Source organism: Amblyomma mixtum, chromosome 4 (assembly GCF_055824585.1).
Source record: "Amblyomma mixtum isolate Tamu chromosome 4, ASM5582458v1, whole genome shotgun sequence".
NCBI lineage: Eukaryota > Metazoa > Arthropoda > Arachnida > Ixodida > Ixodidae > Amblyomma > Amblyomma mixtum.
Window position 1 is genome coordinate 50,293,847 of NC_143015.1, and position 15,006 is coordinate 50,308,852.

The following is a 15,006-nucleotide window of genomic DNA, read 5'->3' on the forward strand; positions in this document are numbered from 1 at the left end:
ATCGAGCGTTGAATTGCCGATATTTGAGTAACCTTCTGTGTTGGTGCATGAGAAGGAAATCAGGTATATCCGCACGCATACCTCGTGATTTGTGTCCTTACGTGTGTGGGTTTGTGTTCTCGAGTGTATGTGAGCGTATGAAGCTTAGGTATGCGCCGAAAAAAAGGAATGATCTTTTTTAGAAAAAAAAACCGCCAAAACCACGTTTCGCACTCATTCTCGAGAGAAAACTTCGTATTGTATAATCTGGGACGCAAACAAGCATCCGGCAGGCAATGGCGTGTCTCGCATGGCAGTGGAACTTAATTACTTTGTTTTTTTTTTTTAAGCCGAGCAGCTCTAATAGTGCAAAAAGGGCTTTTGACCGATGCTACCACTAGGCGAGATTTTCCTACAAAAATGCAAAAACGAAAAAATCGCAAGAAACATTAACTGTAACCACGATGAGGATCTTACGCACAGAACCTATACAGAACAGTGACCGCTGCAGAAAAGAGCATTTCAGAATTTCGCAGCCCGCTTCCTACGTTGATTTTCTTTTGCTTTCTTATGAGATGTTCCTGCTGTTTGTTGCCTCCTGAATACAAACGTTTTCTCTCCTACGAGTCCAGAATGTCAGCTTGTGCACTTGACGCTAGCCGTCTTGTACATTCTGACATTTGTGAGGTTGCCCCTGTCTTCCGTGCGCTTTCATCGTTAGTAAAGCCTTCAAATAACCTTATTCCTTCTGCAGCGTCTACGACCTTTTTAGGTCACGAACCGTGGGTCATTAGCCTATGGCTGAACCTTCTAGTATATGTCAGATTTATGTGCAGCCGACAACTGATAGTGCCGCAGAAACGTGATGTGTTGGTTTCTGCACGCTGGAGAAGGCGATTTGTAGCGTGAGGTACTAAAAAGCTATACAAGTTCACATAAACTCGCCCTTAAAAACCTTTCGACTGCTTAAGCACCTTTGTTTGCCTACATGAAGCAAAATGTGGTAAAATGATCAAACATATGGGCGACAGTTCCGGTGATGAGGTGTTTTTCAAAAGATAAATAAACTTAGTGTGATGCAATAATTATTTTTTGTTTATCTTCTTCCTATTCATACGTCTTCCAGTACAAGATTTTTACGACATTCCTGTGCAAAACAGAATTTCTTCTGTGCCTTGCAGTGTGTGTAGAAATATTCCAGTGGCCTAACGCCTTGCTGACACCTACCGCCATCTGAGACGCTCGTGGCAATTTTTTCGCTGACATTCGCGGCCTGGAGGCCGGCACTCACGCGCTGGAAGCTCATCTGACCTGGCTTTCCGGGCAGTAAAATTTCCTTAGAGATATTGTTGGTGTTTCCCTTTGCGTGGTCTTCATAGTAGTCCACAACTGAATTTTGAAGCCTGGTTTATGGAGCACTTCGCGCACTTATGCAGCTCCTAAAAGGGCCGCTTCGGGCGCAAACCAACTTAAAAAGCATGCGGGCAAGTACTGGCGAAAGTGCCACTGTTAAGTGCATTCATGCATTATAATCAATTCGGGCCACTTGTAAACATAGCAGATACACGTGGTTCTTGCCAAGTGACTTCTTGCACACAGCAAGAGCTTTGCGAACACGTTGCACTGAGGAACTAGCTTTTACTACAAGCGCTGCGGAAAAAGTAAATGCACACCCCATTGCGTTGGTTTCCGTCTCACCAACAACTTTCTGTCAAAACATCTCCGGCGAGTAAATCCTTGATTTCATCAGTAACATAACCATGAAAACTGACTCAGTTGCAATCCACTAAAACACAGAAAACAACGAAAACTTTCCGCGACGCTAAGCAGGCAAGAGCTTTAATAATAAATTACCAAGCCTCCAGTAATGCAAAAAGATGGTACAGGGTCTGTGCAGGCAGCGTACTGAGTTGTAGACCGTATTCGCACCACTGCCTAGAAGTGTAAAAATATGCATAACACACGCAGCCCGTTCATGTCGGCTTCATACAATAGAAAAAATATTTTATTCCTTGAAAACTAGGCAGTCATGCCGCTATTGCGCTATTAGTGTTTGGGAGAAACCCTAAGTCTGGCAGCAAATGGCCGTTTAAACTGCACGGTGGCCTTACTCATAGACCAGGACGTTGATTATAGCCAGTCAGGCAGCATTTTAGGAAAAGGGTGCAAGCTCTTCACTGTGTATCGTCATGTCATGAGATAGGCTTAATAAAGACAATAATTACGAAGGGGTGGCATAAGACTTAGCCGACAACAGATTTGTAATGTCCAACTTGCTGATGACGCTACCCTCCTCACTACTCAGAGGAGCCTATACCCGCAGTGACGCCATGCATAAAAATTGGGTAGACGTGCACGACCGAGGACAGAGGGTGCTCTGGAGATGAAACGAATAGCTCAGCCGATGCCACTGATTGTTTTGCCGCTTCGAAGTCCAGCAACTTGGCATTCCCTACCACCGAAAGACACGTAACGATGGCTCAGCGTTTACCACTCTCTGGCTGCGGTGCACTTCTGGGCTAACATCACGGAGCTGCGTAAAAGTTATAGCCGCACGTTGACAAGCACGAAGAGGGAACCACTCAGGGTACTCCGAAACATGTCCCGGATAGAAAAAGCTCAGACACTACTAATGTGCTGGATTCAGCTTCTGAGCGGGTCTGTCTTGGAGGGTATAGCAAAAAGGAAGCGTCGCTTCTGCACCGCAGACCCTACATAGCTGAGAAAAAGGAAGGGCACTATTTATTTCGCGGCAGCAAACAACAACATTCCGTGGACCACATACAAAACCCACCCTAAATTGTGCCTGATTTCACCAAGGATCATCAAAAATGACCTCGACGCTCGTACTTTCCACTGTAGACGCAAAGTGTAGCGTTGCGAAATTCACAAGCACAAGCAGGTGTCTCTAAATCGGACGCGCATGCTTCCGTACATATGGCGCGACTGAGATATAACAACTTTCCCCTGTGCGTTCTCTACTGTGAAGCCGGTCACGACACTCGACAATGACCACAAAACCGCATGCATCTTCGGACTTTGTCCTAACACGAACCTCGACCCTAAGCCGCCAGACGACAGAAAGGAAAGAGAACTTGCGTCACGCGAAATTTGCGTGGTTAAGTAATCTACGTCCTCGTAGTCGGCATTTATGGTTTGTACTGCTTGACACAGATTGGCAGTGGCCGCGCGAGCAAAGTCACATAGAATCCATGGGGGAAACCTGAAAGTGCTGCCCTTAGATCAGTTATTCACTGACGGAAAATCGTAGAATGCGCTCCGAACACAACGCCCCCATGCAGCAAATCAAAGGCCACAATAGCATCATTCACAACTACCTAGAAGACGCGGTCAATTTATTTCAACAGCCCACCAAGCAAGAGCCCGTCACCGAAACAGGTATGCAATGCGTTGATAAGAAGTGATCATTCCGAAACCGTCAGGCACGGCCTCAAGCTGCAGCCTTCGTAGATACGGCAGCGGCTTTCTTACCTTGAGCGATAGGCGCAGCGCTAAATAAGAACTTTTGGCGCTGCACGAAAGTTTATGTGGACAGAATAACTACAGAAATGCGTCTTGATGTCATCATCATCAGTCTGACTATGCCCACTGCAAGGCAAAGGCCTCTCCGATGTCTCTCTAAATAATCCTGTCCTTTGCCAGCTATAGCCACTGTATCCCCGCAAACTTCTTGATCTCATCCGCCAAACTAACTTCCTGCCGCCCCCTGCTGCAATCCACTCCGTTACCCTTAAGGAACAGCGGTTACCTTGCCTTCGCATGACAAGCAGTGGCCCAGCCCCTTTCTTTCTCTTTATTTCGACTACGATATCATTAACCAGGGCTTCTTCCCTCACCAACTCCACCCTCCTATGGTCTCTTAACATTACAGCTGTCATTGTTCTTTCCATAGCTCTCCGCGTTGTACTCAACTTGAGAGGCACCTTTTTCGTTAGCCTGCACGTTTCTGCCCCATAGGTGAGCACCGGTAAGATACAACTGTTGTATATTTTCCTCTTGAGGGATATTGGTAAACTGCCATTCATGGCCTCAGAGAACCTGCCATTGCTATTTCCCTCTCATGACCTTGACCTGAGGTGCCTGACTGCCTGCCCTAAGTAGACGTATTCCCCTATCAATTCCAGCAGCTTGCTCCCACGTGTCAACTGCTCGTTCCTTCCTAGACTGTTGAACATCACTTTTGTTTTCGGCATATTAAGTGTTAGACACACCGTTCTCCTCTGCTTGTCTAGGTCACTGATCATGGTTTGTAGTTTATCTCCTGAGTGACTTAGCTAGGCAATATCATCAGCAATCGCAGATTACTTTAATATTCTCCAATAAATCTTATCCCCAACTGTTCCCAATTGTTTTGAAGTAGGCCGACGATAATGGTATCATAAAATTTAGGGTTTAGTCTCCCAAAGTCACAGGTCGGGTGCGAGACACCCGTAGCTGCGGGCGCCGAATTCATTGTGCCACACTGTACACCACATGCACATTTTTGCATTTCTCCTCTTACAGGTCGTCTCCCCAAAAAACTATACAAAATTTTAAAAAATAAACTTTTTGAGTTATAAGACCGATTTTTTTGGTATAGCATGCATCGTCAGTGGTGTAGTGCATCAGAATATAGCGAAGATGTGGTAACTTCCAGCCAGGGTTAACTAATACTGAATAGTTAACGTTTTAACTACTACTCTTAGGCTAACTATTGAGAGGCGTGTAGCCCATCGCAAGTTTCTTTATCATTTCTAGAATATAAAAAACGTGGTTACCATCGACGCTGTGGGCGAAGAAGTTTTGGCTAAACCGCGCTGCAATACATGTGCATTCGAGAATCTTGCAGGCAAAGCAACCTCTCTAGTGTACATTACTCGCCGAAATCGCCAAAATTTCTTGACTCATAGTGCCAAGGCTAATCGCTTTTTCGATATTCTAAAAACTAATATGGATGCGACTTTCGGTGGGCTACACGCCTTTAAGTAATTAAGTAGCCTAACGGTAATGGTTAAAAAGTTAATTATTCAATATTTGCTAACAAGCCTGCTGGCTAGCACGTCTTATCTGGTTTCTGGTGTACTATACCTATCGTATGCCGAAGACACCACTGTTATAACTCAAAAGGCCTATTTGTAAAAATTGTGTAAAGTCTAACGTGACACGTCCTGTATAACGGCGGCAGCCGTGACCTAGATAAGGATGTCCATTCGACCTCTCGCAACGTTGCCCGATAGAAACAGGTCAAATTACAGAAGTGAAAACTTTTTTCTACTAATTCAAGTATCTTTGAATTATTTATTTGCACAGGTGGCCTTCTGGTCCACCGACAGCTTTAAGGGGGTTAACTTAAATAATTTTCTACCATTTAGGCTCGAATTTGAAATAGGTTATTCGAATATTTATTTTCTGTTCAACTATCGAGTTTCTAATATTTGCTTTTATCGTCACTTCCTTTAGTTTGAATTCAACTCCAATCAAATTTTAAAGAACAGAACTATGCCATAAATTCAAATTAACACACATTTCTGATCGAAATGCTTTCACTGAGAGCGACACAATTCGCCTCAACAAAAACCATAAATTTGTGGAGCGGACCCTGATGCGGAGCAAGGGATAGAAAAATGCTCAAAAATGGCGTCCCCAGTCTTACTATGGAGCATACTCGTCGCCAGGGGCCAGTATTAACGGGTGCTAATTCTGTTGCAGTACTGATAACAGTAGGCCGTGCGGACATTTGTAAGGAGCTTTCGCGTCGGTGCGCCGCCGAAGGTAAACTCCTAATTCCCCAATCTTCAATGCAAGTTATGATTGCGCACATTAATGAAGACCGCATAGTAAGTGCGAGTTTCAAATGGTGCCAGCTCAAGTCTGCAGAACTGAAGACCTCTAAAAGAAGCAGTGTGCGCCACAACTCTTCATCGACACTTTCGAGCGGTAGCACTAGGATCTAAACTTGCTAGCAGAAAGTCAGTCGTCAGCGCAAACTTCGGAATTGTTCAGCAAGTCTGTAGCTAGCTTTTCCTCAGTAATTGCTTACCCTGCAGATGACGCTGCGCTCGCTAGAGCGCTAGCCCCGAGAGTTACACTGTAAAAAAAAGACGTGAAATTACAGATATTTTACAGAAAGTTTCAGTGGCCGGAAAGAAAAATTCTGTGGCCCAACCAAAACATAGTTCTGGATTGGGTAATGACAGAAATTTTCTGTTTTTTATCAGGTTGCTCACACGAGGTAGGGACAGTAAAATGATATCAACTACGCATGCATTTTACTCTGTTGCAAAATACTTGCATAAATATGTAATGAATTTAGGTGTTATTTATTGCAAGTAAAGAATACTAAGCAAAATATCGCACCGCATTTCTTTTTGCTGCGGGGCAGCAAATCAGTTTCGTCATGGCGTCGCCGTAGGCAAGTGCGTTGGTTCAGCGCCGGGGAGCAGGACCTTTTATTTTGGAATACTCTCTCCAGAAGGTATGTAGCATCACTTCTATTGCTGTACTACAATTATAAGTTGATTTCCTTTGATTCTGCTCGTTTCTGTTGTTGGTGCGCCTGGTTGCGGGATTGATTCATGCGGATTGGTATTACTCAGAACGCTCCTGCTACATGTACTAATGGGGCTGTCACAATCGTCGACACGAATTAGCGGTTGATGTTCTCTAGATTTAAAGTTTGTAATTAATGAGGTTTTAGTTCATCATCATCATCATCATCAGCCTGACTACACCCACTGCAGGGCAAAGGCCTCTCCCATGTCTCTCCAGTTAACCCTGTCCTTTGTCAGTTGCCGCCACTGTATCCCCGCAAACTTCTTAATCTCATCCGCCCACCTAACTTTCTGCCGTCCCCTGCTACGTTTACTTTCTCTTGGAATCCACTCCGTTACCCTTAAGGACCAGCGGTTATCTTGCCTTCGCATTACATGCCCTGCCCAAGCCCATTTCTTCTTCTTGATTTCAATTAAGATGTCATTAATCCGCGTTTGTTCCCTCACCCACTCCGCCCTCTTCCGATCTCTTAACGTTACACCTATCATTTTCCTTTCCATAGCTCGCTGCGTTGTTCTTAACTTAAGCTGAACCCTCTTTGTTAGCCTCCAGGTTTCTGCCCCATAGGTGAGTACCGGTAGGATACAGCTGTTGTATACTTTTCTCTTCATGGATATTGGTAAGCTACCATTCATGATCTGAGAGAACCTGCCATATGCGCTCCACCCCATTCTTATTCTTCTAGTTATTTCCCTCTCATGATCCGGATCTGCGGTCACTACCTGCCCTAAGTAGACATATTCTCTTACTACTTCCAGCACCTCGCTACCAATTGCGAACTGCTGTTCCCTTGCTAGGCTGTTGAACATTACTTTGGTTTTCTGCATGTTAATTCTTAGCCCCACCGTTCTGCTCTGCCTGTCTAACTGGTTGATCATGCTTTGCAGTTCTTGTCCTGAGTGGCTTAGCAACCTCTTATTAACCTCTTAGCAACCTCTTATTAGTACCTCTTATTAAGCCTAATTACGATAGCTGCCACTCTCTCGTTAATACTGTAAAACTCCTCGATGTTACCAGCAATATCCTGATTAATGAGGAATCCCACACCTAGTTCTCGCCTATCTGCTAATCCACGATAACACAGTACATGCCCACCCTTTAGTACTGTATACGCCTCATCTGTCCTCCTAACCTCACTAAGCCCTATGACATCCCATTTAATACCGGCTAATTCCTCCAATAGCACTGCTAAGCTAGCCTCACTTGATAAGGTTCTTGCGTTAAACGTTGCCAGGTTCAGTTTCCAATGGCGGCCTGTCCGGAGCCAGAGATTCTTAGCACCCTCCGCTGCGTCACAGATCTGACCGCCGCCTTGGTCAGTTGCTCCGCAGCCGCTGGGGACTGAGGGCCGAGGGTTAATTGGTTTGTTCAAAGAAGGTTGTGGCCAAGTACTACACCAGGGTGGCCAAATCCTGTTCTGGTGAGGAAGTGCGTTGTCGGTTCTGGTCACCGAAATCAGGCCGCACTCCAAGCCTGGTTATGCAATTCCATCACACGCGGAGTTTTTTTTTTTTTAATGAATGAGAATCTTACAGCTATCGTTACAGAGTGCGCCGCAGAAGTAGGTGGTAGGATGGTTCGGCAGGATACCAGCAAGCTATCTCAGGAGACTAAAGATCTGATTAAGAAACGCCAAAGCATGAGGGCTTCTAACTCCACAGACAGGATAGAACTAGCAGAGCTATCGAAGTTAATAAATAAGCGCAAGGTAGCCGACATAAGAAAGTTTAACATGGAGAAAATCGAGCATGCTCTAAGGAACGGAGGTAGCCTAAAATCAGTGAGGAGAAAACTGGGCATAGGTAAAAATCAGATGTATGCGCTAAAAGACAAACAGGGCAATGTCATCAGCAATATGGATAAGATAGTTGAATTAGCCGAAGAATTTTACACAAATCTATACAGGAGCGAATGTAATCATCAAGTTACTGAGAGAGGCAGTCGAGCACAGCAATGGGACATCCTGCCAGTAACGAAGGAGGAAGTAAAGAAAGCCTTAGGAGCAATGCAAAGAGGGAAAGCAGCTGGTGAGGATCAGGTAACAGCAGATTTGTTGAAGGACGGAGGAGAGATTGTGCTACAAAAACTAGCCACCCTGTATACGCAATGCCTTGTGACCTCGAGAGTACCAGAAGCTTGGAAGAACGCTAACATTATCTTAATTCATAAGAAAGGAGACGTCAAGGACTTGAAGAATTACAGACCAATCAGCTTATTGTCCGTTGCCTACAAGGTATTTACTAAGGTAATCGCTAATAGAGTCAGGACAACCTTGGACTTTAGTCAACCAAATGATCAGGCAGGCTTTCGTAAAGGATACTCGACAATAGACAACATTCACACTATCAATCAGGTGATAGAGAAATGCGCAGAATATAACCAACCCCTATATATAGCCTTCATTGATTACGAGAAAGCATTTGACTCAGTGGAAACCTCAGCTGTCATGCAGGCATTGCGGAATCAGGGTGTGGAAGAGTGTTATGTGAAAATATTGGAAGATATTTATAACGATGGCACAGCTACTATAGTTCTCCATAAAGTCAGCAATAAAATTCCAATACGGACAGGTGTCAGGCAGGGAGACACGATCTCGCCAATGCTCTTCACTGCCTGCTTACAGGAGGTATTCCGGGGACTGGAATGGGAAGAGTTGGGGATAAGAGTTAATGGAGAATACCTGAGTAATTTGCGATTCGCTGATGACATTGCCTTGCTAAGCCACTCAGGAGGTTTTAGTTAATGAAGAATGAATGTTCATGAGGAGGCGACAAGCTATAACGATGGGGGAAAAAAGGCTGACGCCGTTATGTAGGGTAGGACCACCGGTAAAACGGAACCATGCGGCCGCGCAACCCAGTTGCTTGGAGTGAGCTCCGTGTGCGCTAAAGCAGCGACGCGACGAGGCGAGGTCCGCGGTAGTTCGCTCCGTTGCTTTGTGCACGAAACTTAACTAAGTAAGGCGACAGGCGACGTGCACCAGTGCCTTGCACCAACGGTTATGTGCTTTCTCTCAGCGTCTGCGGATCTGCAGAGCGTCACTCAAGGCTTGAGTTTCGGTACGTAGAGTCCGTCCCCTTCGTGGAGATCATGACTGGTCGTCCGTGCGGCGTTGTTTCGTTTTTCATCCCGTTGGCGTTTGGTGGCCTCTTAGGAATGTCGCGTCGCGGGCTCTATATTGTGACCCGCCGGGCATCCGGTCGTCCTGAGGGGCGGCTCGTTTTCTCGTAGACGTAGCGTGTCCTCTTGAAAAGTGTTTCGTGGGAACCCGCTGCACGAGCTGCTAGCGTAAATTTTCCTCCAACTTGAATTGTTCGCAGTACTTGTCTCGTTGTGCGTTTATATCCTTGGTTTTTGGATGCGCGCTCCCTCTCCCTCTCCCTCTCCCTCTCAGGTTCTCCCTTTCTCGCCAGCACGGCGCCTTTGGCGCGTCAGTCGAACACCTTCTACGCTTCCTCGCAGTTGGAGGGGCTATACATTGTTTGATCGCGCGACTCTGTCGCGAAGCCGCCGTGCAGGCTCTGCCGCTGGTGAAAGAATATGGGTACCATGCAGTCGCAGTTGTTATTCGACAAGCATCTATGCCTGCAGTGCGCTCGCCCTTACCCCGCTGCAAATATTGTTAGTCCTCCGTTGCCAACTAAGTAGACTGGCCTTTCCTTTTTTTAAATTTTGCGGATATTCCTCGTAGCCAGGGCAAAAGAAATATTGTAATTACAGCGGCTGTGTAGGCGGAAGCGGCGACGACCAAGTCGGCGCGCTAGCAGGTGCGAAGATAGGTCACTGATTTCTGCTAGAGGTGTGCTTTCATTCTATGTTGATGCCATCCGGCTTGGTAAAGATACCCGTAAACTGTCACCTCGATCTGCCTGCGCGAGAGAAATGCCTGCACGAGAGAAAGGTGCATAAACGCCGGCTAATTTTTTTTTTTCGCAGCATGCTTTTGGAAGTTTCGAAGTCCCACCTAAACGGTGGGCGAGTTGCTTCATGTAATCCATAACAATAGCGCATCAGACAGGATTCGAAAAGGGAATCAGAACATGGCGTTGTGTTTCTTGTGCTGTAGTGCATTTTCAGCTGTGTCCACTTATCGGGTTCCACATTTGTGCAGTGCGCTTTTACCACACCAAGAACATTGGAACCTCTACCAACCACTACTGAACATGCCCATGAACTTGCCGTAGCTGTAGGGAAGTGCGTCGGTATCCGCAAGTGCCTGCTTTGGAAATCCCGTACTTGGAAGGTAAGTAGCGTTGCATTTTTTTACTGTAAAGAAATATTTGCAGCTTTTATTTCGATTTTAGTCAGATTGCGGGCTTCTGCAGCTTGTCGGACAAGTGAAAAGGGCAGATTGGTTCTCATGAGAAGGCTGTTGATAGATGTGCTTGAGGGGACAGTCACACCGTATGTTATCAGCTAGGTGTTGCAAAATTTGTAGTTTACAGCCTTTCCTGTCCCAGAATAATCGAGGGTAAGGTGAGAGGGGTAAGTTTTCTTAAAAAAGCATTTGATTTTATATTTTGAAACATTCTAATAGAACACCTCTTGAGTTCTCGGCAAATATATTAAAGGTTGGCATAGAAAATTTTAAAACTGCTTTCTGATTGTTCTTTGTGGTGACATCGAGCAGAAAAAACTGATATTTCAGAGCATTTATTCGCATTTTTCTTCTTTCTCAAAATTTGATTTTCAGATTTCGCAACGTTCTGAAAGATTACTTAAGCTTTCAGAAACTATAATACGATTGCATATTCACGACACAGAAAATGCTTTTCTTTATCGATTTTCATGGTCATGTCGAACAGAAAGGAAGGAGTTTTTTGATGCTTCGGCTGTGTTTTTCTTTAAAAAGCTGATGTTTAGGTTTATGTAAATTTTTCGAAAAACGTGTGAGGCGTAGAAAACAAAATTTTTCGTCGAGATCCCAAAATGCCTCTCACAAAACTCGGACTGCAATTTTCCACCCAAAATGAACGTATACCAACTCGCCTAACTTTCCGTTCTACTGCAATAAAAAACTCGAAACGCAAAATCATTCATTCCTCACGCTATAATAGATTGGAATAACTTCCCATCACACATAGCTACTGAGGTTAACGTACAATCGTTTCAGCATTCGTTAAAGCAAACCATGTACTAACAGAATTGGTATTTTTGTTGTATTATGTGCATTTACTGAGTATTTTATTGTGCGTTGTTTGTTGTGTTATTTGTGTACATTACTAGCTTAAATTCATTATTACGTGTATTTTGTTTCAAGTGCCTGTGCCATATTTTTATGCTTGTATCCCCCCCCCCATGTAATACCCTCGCACGAGGGCCCTTAGGGGTATTGTAAATATATAAAAATAAAAAAATAAAAAGACGAGTTATCTTTTTTTGTGACTAAAGAACCATTCATGAGTGAGACAACCCACTTCTGACTGGCCAGGCTACTAGTCCTGATCGGTAGAGGGACCAATAAGCCTTTAAATTATAAGTATTGTATATTGCTGGCAGTCCGAAGTGGCGCAGCTCGTAAACAGAAAGCCAAATGTGTCTAAGAAAATGATTTCTTTCATATTTGCGAACGCAACATGCCCTTTATTCACTTTTTGCGGTACACTGTCTTGGAGAAATGTGACTGTTCCTGACAACATATACCTTGCCAGCGATGCTATTGTTCTATAGAAGTTATACATTGTTTTGTGAAAGCATTGAAAGATGAGTGTAGTGCATCTTCATTGGCATATGTTTGGGTGATGCAGGGCACGCTAAACGAGACGTGTATTGAAGCCTACGTGCAATGTCGCAAATGTCAACTTTGCATGTATTTTTCTGCTGCATAAATTGCGGCCACAGCAAGCATGATATTTTACAACCTAGGCACTTCTTTTAAAAGACCGGTTTTTGGTCTTTCCAGAAATGCATACCTGCTGCATCTGTCATGCCAATATCAGCACAGTCTCACTCTTCCTCAATCATGCAGCCTTGCATAAAAATATTAGCCAGTTCAACATCAAGTGCCCATATCAGCATTGCTGCAAGATGTTCCGCAAGATCGGCCCACTTTATAGCCACTTAGCCCGTGAGCATACGAGGATAAGGGATTCGGATGAAACCGCTGGCATTGCTGTTGCAACACAGAAGGTGGACGTTGTTTGCACTCTGGATAATTGCATTCAAGTTTCAAAGGATTACAAGTCGATTGTAGCCCATTTAAGGTGACACATTCTTCAAGGCATGGAAGTGAAGTGTCCTTTTCCCAGATGCCGAAGAACATACAAGAACAAAGCATCATTTTCTTCACATATTTCTCGTTTGCATGGACGAAACATTCAATGCATGTCGCTTCCTCTTCCACAAACGTCGAACCTTCCATCAGCTGCAGTTGCACACGACACAGATGTGTCTCAGTTGCACTTGCCAACAATAGAAATGGCGTCAGCCATAGAAGGGGAGATATTAGAGGGTCAAGCAGCTTGCTGCGAAGACGACGCAGGAAGCAGCAAGAAGGGTGTGAAGGAAGCATTTGCTAACTTGTACATCAGGCTACTCTCTGAATGTCATGTGCCTTCGCGCACTGTCCAGATTATCGCAGAAGCTGTATATGATATTCAGACTGCTAATCTCTGTGCAGCTGCCTCCTGTTCGAAAGACAAACTCAAGAATGCAGGTGTAGGCAACCAGGAAATTAACGCTGTTGAACCATCACTATGAATCTACACCAACTAGCCCAATCTGCAGTTCTTCTACAGTTTATTTCTTGTACATCAGCGCTGTGTGTGTCTTGTCTCCTTCTTGGTCTGTGTGTGTTTGCGCTGTTGAACCATCACTATGAATCTACACCAACTAGCCCAATCTGCAGTTCTTCTACAGTTTATTTCTTGTACATCAGCGCTGTGTGTGTCTTGTCTCCTTCTTGGTCTGTGTGTGTTTGCGCTGTTGAACCATCACTATGAATCTACACCAACTAGCCCAATCTGCAGTTCTTCTACAGTTTATTTCTTGTACATCAGCGCTGTGTGTGTCTTGTCTCCTTCTTGGTCTGTGTGTGTTTGCGCTGTTGAACCATCACTATGAAATTAATAAGATTGTGGATGATGTCGTTAAAGCAGATATAATCTCTAATCTGCACAAGGCACCTCATGGAACGTTTCATTCCCAACATAGTCGGGCATCATTCTTTGAGCAAGAACTGCACTATGTAGTGTCATTTGCAATGAACCTAGGCAAGAACGGTAAGGGGAGCAGTGCAGTCTTTCTGTAGTGGCAGTTGTTTAGCAATCTTGTCTTTCCACGTTTTCCCTTTGTGGATATAATGTTTCAAAGAGGCGTGGCAGGGAAGGCCGCTGCATGCAGCAGACAACCTGTCTCGAAATTAAAGTTGTATGATATAACTGTGGTCTTGTAAGTAAAGCCAAAACCGATTTGTTTTCCAGGGCCATCACTGAAATAAACCCAGCCAGGGGCACGAAAACTGAGAAGACAGAGAAGAAACAGCACTCTCTCTCACCAAAGGTCGCTGCACTCATTAGGGCACTTGCCGAGTTTGACTTTTAGTGACATTTTATTACTTCTCTTGCTGAATTAGACATCTAGCTGCATTTTAATCAATCACGAATGGAAATAAGCGTTTCAATAGTTGTGGTTTTGCTTGATGAGTGTTAATGATGTTCTATATTACTATTTACGAATCACTGTTTACAGTCATGTCATTCCATCACAGAAGCAGAACATAAAGAGTAGTTTAAAGTACTGCTACGACACCTCATAGGGGCAATTTCAATTAGCCCTTTTTACGCATTATTAGAAAAAGTATTCCACATGTTCGCTTTGTTATGTCAATGAAACAACTTGTTTTCTTCTTAAAACACTATGGCACTCTACGATGTCTCCACAAAAAAACAGTTATGGTAACAGGTTTCTACGCCGCAAGGACATCCTTGACCAATGAGCGCCAAACACTAGGCAATCGGTCATCCCTGGTCAGACGGTATAAAAAACATTTAATTTCTTAAAGGCAGTAATGACCTACAAAAGGATTTGTTCCTGAGCTATTTGGTCGTTCTAGATGCAAACTTCGTACACAGCCTCGTGACCACTCTTTACTGTGTGGCGTTCATTTGCTGGCTATAGTTTTATTGCATCAATATTGGCATAGCATGGTCCAAGGTGAATTAAAGGTCTGCTACAAGAACAATGCAAACTAAGCAAAGCGAGAGTTGTTCCACCAATTTATTTGTTTTCTGCAGCAAGTATGTCATCTGTAAAACAATTTTGTGGACAATAAAGAAGGTGCAGAAAAAGCTACTGATATTTCCTGCTTTTTATTGAATGTTTCTGTGAAACGGCAAAAAAATAATTCCAAAAATACAGGAAAAATATATATGGAGAAAAGAAATGAATATATTCAGTAATATGAGTTGTGGGGCTAGTTGGTTCATACTCAGAATTCTTTTATGCGCACAGATAGACGACACAATAAGACAAGGT

General features: G+C 44.2%; 1 long non-coding RNA gene across 1 annotated transcript; it reads left to right on the top strand.

Annotated features, from left to right (window-relative positions):
• Positions 1-6,266: 6,266 nt before the first annotated feature.
• Positions 6,267-14,218, top strand: LOC149346468 (uncharacterized). Its single transcript, XR_016292081.1, has 3 exons — positions 6,267-6,454; positions 10,643-10,774; positions 13,953-14,218. It is a non-coding gene; the product is annotated as an uncharacterized LOC149346468 (long non-coding RNA).
• The last annotated feature ends 788 nt before the right edge of the window (positions 14,219-15,006 follow it).